Source organism: Macrobrachium nipponense, chromosome 24 (genome assembly GCF_015104395.2).
Source record: "Macrobrachium nipponense isolate FS-2020 chromosome 24, ASM1510439v2, whole genome shotgun sequence".
In the NCBI taxonomy this organism is placed as follows: domain Eukaryota; kingdom Metazoa; phylum Arthropoda; class Malacostraca; order Decapoda; family Palaemonidae; genus Macrobrachium; species Macrobrachium nipponense.
In genome coordinates this window covers 9,352,138-9,362,721 of record NC_061091.1, presented here as the reverse complement: position 1 = coordinate 9,362,721, position 10,584 = coordinate 9,352,138, and the positions used below count along the sequence as shown (strand labels likewise).

Below are 10,584 nucleotides of genomic sequence, written 5' to 3'. Positions count from 1 at the left end.
TGACCGTTTATGTCGTACTACAACAGATTAGTCTATTAACGGAACACTCACGTCTACAACCCAGAAAGTCAGGCCCGTTGAAATGGCTCTTTGTAGAAAATGGTAGCGCTTGATTGATATCTGTGTTGGAATAAAAGGCATTGAAAAATTTAGAAGTGCAGCAGAAAATAACATAAAAATCTCATAATTTAAGAGATATTCATGGCGAGAATGTTCATACTACTAATTTTTAAATTAAAATCTCCCACACAACCTTGTAAAGCAATGATGTATCGATGGAACAATAACAGGCAAAATAAATGAAGATTTCTCGTTCTCCTTACTGGCAGAACAAGCCATTTTAATGCATGAGAAGAGAAAAGTAACCTGCAAAATAAACTCCCACCCATTTTCACTGACAGGTGAAAGGACACACACAAACACCTTCTGAGAAAATTATTACTATTATTATTATTATTATTATTATTTATTATTATTATTATTATTATTATTATTATTTTATTATTATTATTATTATTATTATTATTATTATTATTATTATTATTCTGTTCTAAAGGGTCCACAATAATACAAAGTGTAAAAAGTCCGTGTATAATTTTGAAGACTTTACAGAAAGCTTTCGAACCCTTCCCTGGGTTCATCTTCAGTCCAAATGAACAATAAGTTACCACAAGTACAGAGGTAAATTTAAAAAACAAGAGTCGTTGAAAATCGTTGACAACGGTCGTTAACTCGTTAATGGGCCAGGTGAAGAAAGAGGGTAGTTAACAGCAACTAGGTGATACCCTCTCCCCTGTCAATCCTTCTGGCTGCATTCCTGTTGGATCTTCGTACAGGTTGTTGCAACATTACATGAAGTCCTTCATCCAAGGGCGTAGATTGGGCACCGTTATCAGACTCCCCCGGGGCAGCGGTTACCTGGACTGGAAGAGGCAAGGCAGAGGCAGCATCAGGAGAGGGAAAAACAGACAAAAGACTTGTTTCCTTTGAAGGAAACAAGTCTTTTGTCAACGAAGACCCATTTGTTAATTTTTATATTACTGGTATGTTTTTTAAAAAGATTTTAACTGTGGGACAGGCTCTGTTTTTCCCTCTCCTGATGCTGCCTCTGCCTTGCCTCTTCCAGTCCAGGTAACCGCTGCCCCGGGGGAGTCTGATAACGGTGCCCAATCTACGCCCTTGGATGAAGGACTTCATGTAATGTTGCAACAACCTGTACGAAGATCCAACAGGAATGCAGCCAGAAGGATTGATAGGGGAGAGGGTATCACCTAGTTGCTGTTAACTACCCTCTTTCTCACCTGGCCCATTAACAGGTTAACGACCGTTGTCAACGATTTTCAACGAGACTTGTTTTTTTAAATTTACCTCTGTACTTGTAACTTGTTCATTTGGACTGAAGATGAACCCAGGGAAGGGTTCGAAAGCTTTCTGTAAAGTCTTCAAAATTATACACGGACTTTTTACACTGTATTATTGTGAACCCTTTAGAACATGATATATACTCTCGCGATAGAGAGTTTTTCCTATTATTATTATAATTATTATTATTATTATTTTTATTCTTATTAATTATTTCTTATTATTATTATTATTATTATTAATTCAGAAGATGAACCCGATTCGTATGGGACATGCCCAAAGGGGCCACTGACTTGAAATCTAACCTTCCAAAGAATATCATGGTGTTCATTTGAAAGAAGTAACAGAGGGTATAGGAAACACAGAAAGACGTGGCTACTTATCAGAAAAAAATACATTAATAAAATAAAAATTAACAGATGAAAAGGTAGGTAAATGATGAAATGTAATAACAACACAGGAATGACCAAAATGTTAAATTATGCGTTATCAGGCAGAGCCACTCACCTGACACAGGTATAGTGACAAGGATTAACAAATAAATTCATATAAATAATAAAATACACAACCTTTATAGATATCCTTGGCCTCTTATGCTTATGATCGACAAACCATACATAAGGGCTGACGACGACAATGCTTATATATCGATTAGAGACAAAAATGAATAAAAATGTACAAATAAATACTAAAAAAAACACACAACCTTTAACAAACCGATACATAAGGGCTGATCGTGACAGTGTTCATATAATGATTAAAGAAAAATGAGAATAAATAAATAAGTACAAATAAATACTGAAAAAAAACCACAACTTTTATAGATGTCCCTGGACCATACGCTTATAATCGACAACCCACAAGATATGAGCAGATCGTAATAACATCTGATAATTATCGGTTCTTGAACGTACATGAAAGTTTCAATCACGAGCGTTCTCGCGAAAGGTCAATAAGTCCATTGGCCTGTGAAATATGCATTTCGCTGGCTGAACCACCGCCCGACCCACCCACCCCACTCCCGCCCCCCCTACCCCCTCGGAGAATTCCTCTTTAAAAACTATGGTGATTTTTTCATTTTTGCAGGCAGGCTATTCTGAATAATCCTAAGTAAGAATAGGATACTATTGAAGTAATAAATAATCCCTTTCACTAACAAAAATAAAACAATTTAACCATCTGATGCTACCGTGGATATGCATGTACACATATATAATTACATTACACACACACATACATACATATATAAATACATACATGCATACATATATACATACACACACACACACACACACACATATATATATATATATATATATATATATATATATATATATATATATATATATATATATATATGCACGAAAATATCAGACAGTTCAAGGCTGAGAAATACACCAATGAAAAGGTCAGTTCTATCCAAATGTTTACATTCCTACCACTCGTCATATCTAATCGCCCGTTGCAAGTCACGACGACCACTTTTGGTCAGGCGTTCCTGAAAATCAACAAATAACTTTCTGCGGAAGAAGAAGAAAAGAATTAATTATTGGATTATTATTATTATTATTATTATTATTATATTATTATTATTATTATTATATTGATTTAAAGATGACAAAAACGGAATGACAAATGACAGTCCATGTGAAATTGCTATAATCTCAGCGGCGAGAAATATGGCCTTCTTTCTGCTATGGTAAAGCTTCTTGTGCATCCACAAATGCACGCGCACACGCACGCTTGCATGCATACCTGTATGCATACATAATCGCTTCCTCTAGACCATTAAAACGGTTCCACTGGGAAAGATCTGGATAAATTTAAACAGACAAAGATGAAAACAATTTGTGAAGAGTGTTACGATAAAAATGATATACACCTCAGATTAAAGAAAGTGGAATTATCGTAACTACAGTAGAGAGAGAGAGAGAGAGAGAGAGAGAGAGAGAGAGAGAGAGAGAGAGAGAGAGAGAATGTTAAAAATTCCTAAGATAAACTAGTTAACGGAAAACTGTCCAAAAAATGTCGATGAGATCTACAGGAGAGAGAGAGAGAGAGAGAGAGAGAGAGAGAGTTACAAGTGCTCAAGATAAACTAGTAAACGCCAACCTGCCCCGAAAATGTGCAAGGGAAAATAAATACATGTATCTTTCAGATGGCTTCGAAGCCAGTCAGATGGAGGTTGACGGGTAAATTCACTTAGCTCCCATGAATCAAGAATATCTCACAATGCGCGTAACCTCGCTATACACAAAGTTAATGCTTCCCTGCTAAAATTAGTTATCGACGAGGCAGTAGGTGTGTGTGTGTGTGCGTGTATGTGCGTTTGGGTGGGGGCCACAAAGCATACCTTCGGGCCAAGCAGCGATAAGCAGTATCCGATGAACTGTGATAAGCGGAGGAAGTCCACTGATTACGGAACTGTATTGAACTGCAGTGGAGTGGCAAAGGGAAGGTAAGCCTATGCTCAGTCATGTGAGGAGGTTCTATAGGCCGTGGGGATGAATGAGCCTCTCGTTTGCGGCAATTCCTTCCGCTAAAGCAAATAATTAAGACCATTTTGAAACAAACGTATCAGTTCTCGGATAATTAGTATCAGAAAAGCAAAATATGTTAGAAATTATGATGACTATGATAAAGGGAATGTTGTTATTATTATATTATCATTATTTTTTATAAAAATAATTTGCAGGAATTACTTAGGATATTATGAAGATATCAGTTATCAGAAATAATCAGTACCAGGAAACCCAATTATGGTAGACATTATAGTGATTATGATAGAAGGATTATTATTATTATTATTATTATTATTATTATCATCTCGTCCGCCAAAAGAGTATATCAGCCAAGTGCAAGATACAACATACAGACCCAACAGATCAATAGATGAATATTGATGAATTACTCAACATAACAATAGGTGGCAGGTAATACCAGGTAAATACAAGCCAAGGTTACGTTCAATAATTAAACAGCGTAGTAGTTCTTAGCTCCTAGTTGCTAGATGCTAGAATTTTCGAGGCAGAATTAGAGGAATACAACAGTTTTTGAGGTAATTGAGAATATTAGTAACTTCTTAGTCGCTAGAATTTTCTTAGTAAAACTAAAGAAATAAAACAGTTTTTAAGGTACTGGAGAATATCAGTAACTTACAAATTCATTTCTTATTTTGACAACTGTCAATGTACTTCAAATGCAATTAATTAATTTTCTTTTATTTTGAGAATTGTCAAAGTACTTTAACGCATCTATAACTTACAATTTCTTTTTTTATTTTTACAACTGTCAGAGTACTTGAAAATAATCGTTTTTATTTTTGGAATTATCAGCACATAAAAAGTAAAAAACTACTGATTCTTATACCTCGGTTGTTAAATATCTGAACAATACCGAAAAAATGGCGGTATGAATTAAGCGAATAAGATATTTTTCATTTCCAAATCATATAAATCGCATGAATAACATTAAAAAAAATATTGATCTACTTAGTCAACTGGCATGACACATATTCATGGACTATCAACTTTAACATTATAAAACACCTAAATTGGGCAATTTTGCTTCCTAAAACTGTTCAGCACGAACCAATTCATCAGAGTAATGGCAAGACTACAAATTGCTATGCTCCACTCCTAAAGCAATCATATTAGTTTCTTTCTCTCACTGCCATGTACCACACGACATATTCAGGACTGGAGATTGCTAAGGATACTCTGCAAAAAACTTGTAACATGTCCCGATTTAATTTAGAAGAAATAATAAAGCGAAAACTAGTTTATACTAGTTTAATCTTGCTAGATATTTCATCAGTCTTGTTGCAAACCTCTATGTAATGCCAGTGTCCTCAGCTTTCAATAGAAATTAAGCAATAAAACGAATTAAAAATATAATCTATTATCTCATATCTATAAAACTCGAGGCGCCCTATACGATTGACGGCAACTGAACTTTGGACAGGTTCATTCAAGAACCCATTCCACAATTTTGCCTATCAGATTTGACACGCACGATTATACTACAACTGTTAACAGGATGACGGAAACAGTTTCCTTAGCAATTTAAGGGCTGAAAAGAAAAAAACAAAGGAATGTGGCAGTGGCGAAAAGTTGCGCTTCCTAACAAAGGAAGCAATATATATGCCTCTTGAAAAGGGGACAGTTTACGGGAAATAAGGTTACACGTTTAGATTTGCCGTCGTCCAACCCAAGGTTAGTCTCTCACAGCTAACCCCTATATATATATATATATATATATATATATATATATATGTATAAAACAGAATCAATGTACCATAGTAGGAGCTTAGGGAAACAATGGAACTTTCCTGGGGTCGGGACTTACTGTCTCGACCCTCTCTTACAATACCATAATTTTTAACTGTATGGTTACATTAATAAAAATAATAAAAAAATATAATAATATTCTTAAAGTGATATGAGAAGTTGTGACTTGTCAGGTGTTACGAATCTTTTGGGGAAGAGGATGGAGTCTTGTTTACCTTGATGGAAACATTTAATTATCAAGAGACTGATATTGAAAAGGTGAGAGCAGATAAGAGAACTTTATCAATTCCTGTAAGTATTTGAATTTTATAATATCACCAACATTACACCAATGCCAATGGGCCACTCACCTCACAAACAACCTCCCTCGAAGCAGGGATCCCACGTGTAAGAAAACCAAAAACAAAATGTATAAAAGACTGTCAAATTTAACAAAGATTCCTTTAAAAATGACTAATTATACTTAAGCTGAATAAAAAAGAAACAATCAAACGTGAACAAAGTGGACACTAGTACATTCACAAGCAAAAACACTGGCTGGTCACGGAAGGCCACAAGGATTGAGAACATTGGTGTTATGGTCATCAACCAGCAATCAGATTGGCGCCAGAGATGAATGAACAAGCAACTCAAAATAGCAGCACAGATATTCTCATCAATCAACTAATACATAAACCAGACTATGAGCTCTCCAAAGAACGCTAGATAGGAAAACCACCTTCAGCCAGCTTTCTCTGATCAATATATTACAACTTTTGTGTTCCTTTGTTACGGACAAAGAAAACATCTGAGCACGCGGATATATTCACTGAACAACTCTTGTAGGATTCATGATCTTATTGATTTAAAACCTGGACATGGACTCAGCACTGTTGTTATTGTATACACGCCTGGAATAATTTGTGCTAAATAACTTATATGCTCTTAAAATAAATAAAAAATAATGAAGAACTATCGCTGATATGGCAACACAAATTAATGGTAAAATAGCTTATGCAAATATGAAATAAATATAAAAAGTTATTTTTGCATAAAATCTCGTGTGCATGTTATCATATTTACATTATATATAAATCTAGTTTATGGACCCAAAACAAAGACAGATAGTAATAATTGTCCTCAGACCTAAGCAGTAAGGGCCAGTGGAGACACTAGGAATATTTCTCATTACAAATATAATATACATCAATCATTATCCAGCAGGCACAATTTCTGCTACACCTTCACCTGAGTTGACAACCTAGAAATTCAGCATTAAATCAAAAGCTGAATAACAAAATAAATTAAATTTTATGTCAATTCAAACTTGCCCCTGAGTATAAACCACTCTAAATTATGAAGTGATCTTTCCATATATAAACTGATTCAGTCAAACCCAAGAGAGATCTTTATACGTAGCAACTGTACTGTCAATCTCAAAGATAACTTTTAAAAAGTAACTTTATTAACCAAGTAACTGGAAGTGTGCAATACACCTCGTGCCATTATAAAAACGCCGAAGATCTTACCTAAATTTAGGTAACCTTTCAGAGCCAGATCTAATTCGTCACGCAATTAGAAAAAAAAAAGCCTTCAGACATTTTTTAAATTTTTCACAGCCAGAGTTTCACTGCTTTCCAGAATAGATTAAGAGAAATGGCATTATCCTTCCATTCTAACACATTTTTATTTATTTATTAAATTATTTTTTCTTTTTAATAAGTAAGATCTCTTTCTTTCTGTATTTCCCTTTACCTTCTCTTACTTCCTAAAGAGCAACATATTCTTTGGAAGTTTGAATTTCAAGTGGGCATGCTCTAAATGAATAAGGTAAAATAATAATAATAATAATAATAATAATAATAATAATAATAATAATAATAATAATAATAATAATAATAATAATAATAATAATAATGTTTATTTATTATCAGTACGAAAAAAGCTAAGGTAGGTTACTCCTACCTCCCAGCGTCAATATGTGACAAATAAAGGACCTTTACATATACGTATCAAAAGATCTATAGTGACTGTGACAAAGGAGCTATAACTGGAATACTCATCTAATATTGAAAGGCCACAAAGACAAGCACACAAAAGCGAGACTTGTAATAGGAATGAAGTGCAATGTAGTACATATATAGAGATGTAATACATCTGTGATTATCAAGTAATTATTTAATATCTTCAAGTATTTTGGAAGAAGCACAATTAAAAAGAATTTTATCGAACGATTATTTAATTAAAGTCTTCCACTTTTGGAAGCATTACAAAAAGACATTAGATAATTGTCTAATTAATTTCGTGTAGTTTTTAGGAAGCCGTACAGAAGACTGTAATCGAACAATTATTTAATTAATATCTTCCAGTCTTTTGGAGAGCTCCATCGAGCAGATTCAGAGAAACTGATGGGAGACTTATTCAGTTCAAAACTAACAACCCTTCAGAACAAAGTTCCACGTATCTAATTCACACAAACAAGTGGGTCTGACCCACTATATTCCTCTAATGTCCTTCATTTTCTTCATTGCTTTTCTAAGCTAAGTAACGCCAGCTGACAGAAACCAACTAATTATTTGACGTTCCCACTCTCTCAACACTAAGAATTTGCTATGATTTGCAGTTATAGCAACATTTTAACAAAAATCTATACAGATAGGAATGGTCCCAGGTGTTAAAATACTATTTTTAATGCCCTCTTTGGCCCTTTCTGCGATTCACCTCATTCGACTAGCCACTAGGTACACAATCCACTATTCAAGTTAACGAGGGAGCCACGATATTTCACAGTACCTGCTTAAATCACACAAAATATCACTGATCATCTACTGATCTGGTAGTTATTGGACTGAGGTGGGTCATAGTCAGGGAAGAGAGGGGCATAGGTCCACCAATTTTACCCCAAATTACCAGAAGGATTCAAGACGAAGGGTCCACCATTTTTTGACGATAAACTTCCGAGGGATCAACGCATTAAAACGAATGTGTAAATACGTTCCTCTAAAAAGAAGCCATAATGAGATCAATAATTCTGAAATATGAAATGAGGGAAAAAGACGGTCAAGTGAAACTGAAACTGGCCAAGGAAACACTTCAGAAACAAAACACTAAAACTGAAAATCAAAGTTAATACAAGACACCATAATTAGCACACAGTAAGGACAAGGATACTTTATCACACCACTCTGCCAACGTAACTGAGACTATATTATCAAATAAGAAGTACTGCCTTTAGGAATAATAATAATAATAATAATAATAATAATAATAATAATAATAATAATAATAATAATAATAAATCGCTAAATAGGATTTATTATCTTAAGAAATAATAATCATAATAACAAAAACAGAAAATAAGGAACATCCAGGCTTTTAATTATTCATATACAATTCATATTTCACGGAAGTATTGGAATTTGTTATACTTAATGGAGTCGGTTATAAATAATTGTGGTGTTCACTTCACTTCACGTCTGCACATCTCATTCTCATTCTCACGGTCGATTGTTGCTTAGGAACCAGAGAGCAACTGACGCAGAAAATGAACTACTAGATTTAACAAGATTATACTTGAAATAATCGTAACAAAGCCCAAATTCAATGGTTCACGATATGTTTTGTTTTTATGGCGTTTTTACGTTGCATGGAACCAGTGGTTTTTCAGCAACGGGACCAATGGCTTGACGTGACTTCCGAACCACGTCGAGAGTGAACTTCTATCACCAGAAACACACAGCTCTCACTCCTCAACGGAATGCCCAAGAATCGAACTCGCGGCAACCAAAGTGGCTCACCAACACCATGCCGACCACGACACTGAGGCGCTTGGTATTAGATATGATGCTGTAATTTTCCGTGCAAACCATGAAATAATACCACGACAAATAGTGTTCTAGCCACTTAGAAAAAAAGTAATGATAATCAATAAATGGTTAAGATATATCTGTTATTACAAACTCTTAGGAATTTGAATTGAATATAGTTTAGGCCAAAGGCCAAGCGTTGGGACCTATAAGGCCATTCAGCGCTGAAAGGTAAACTGACAATATGAAGGTTTGGAAGGTGTAACAGGAGGCACACCTCGTAGTTGGGAGAATGTGGAAATATGGACGAAAGAGAATATGAACGGAGGTACAGTAAAAGGAATGAAAGTGGTTGCAGCTAGGGGTCGAATAATCGCTGCAAGAATCATAAGTCATGCCTGCAGTGCACAACATGAGGGCCCACATACAAAGAATGCTGGATAATCGATGCGGTCTCCCAGCTTTCATAACTATGAAGAAATAAATATCTACTTCAGCATAGACAGTTCGACTAGAGATGATCTTCACCTTTAATTAATATGTAAGATTTCAGCGGATTCCAAAACACAACTGTTCTGGTCGATAAATTTGGCTAAGTGGAGTCTGACGCTGGCGGAGTTGTGTTCTCTCTCTCTCTCTCTCTCTCTCTCTCTCTCTCTCTCTCTCTCTCTCTCTCTCTCTCTCTCTCTCTCTCTCTCTCTCTGTGATTTTTTAAAATTTCTACTGAAACATTAAAAGTTGATAAAGATAATTTAGCGTAATATGATACAGATGAGGATGAAAGAAAATCGGGTTTGGAATAATTTCATAAAAAAAAACTCTCAACTATAAAAGAAAGGGAAGTCAATAGATCTGCAATGATTATTTATTCAGTGGAGCATGCACGCACGGAAAATGCTTATCCATGGACATTGAAAAACATACACACACACACACACACGCACTTATATATATATATTTTTACAATAATTCCTCTGACGATAACTACCACACTAATGCTTCGACCATTCCTGACACTAACGTAATAATAGCGTTACCCAAAACTCCGCATATTTTGGAGGTGTCTTCCCGCCATCAGATAATCACATAATAACAAAGTCTTTCATTGTTGCAACAATATATAAATTACGATTTATAAGCTGCTACAC

At 34.9% G+C, this 10,584-nt stretch overlaps 1 protein-coding gene across 1 annotated transcript in view; it reads left to right on the top strand.

The window, feature by feature from the left end:
* Positions 1-3,738: 3,738 nt before the first annotated feature.
* LOC135203744 (uncharacterized) overlaps positions 3,739-10,584 on the top strand; it is a 14,291-nt gene continuing 7,445 nt past the window's right edge. The window contains exon 1 of the mRNA XM_064233688.1: positions 3,739-3,820. The gene's annotated coding sequence lies outside the window, so the exon portion shown is untranslated. The remainder of the gene's footprint in view (positions 3,821-10,584) is intronic.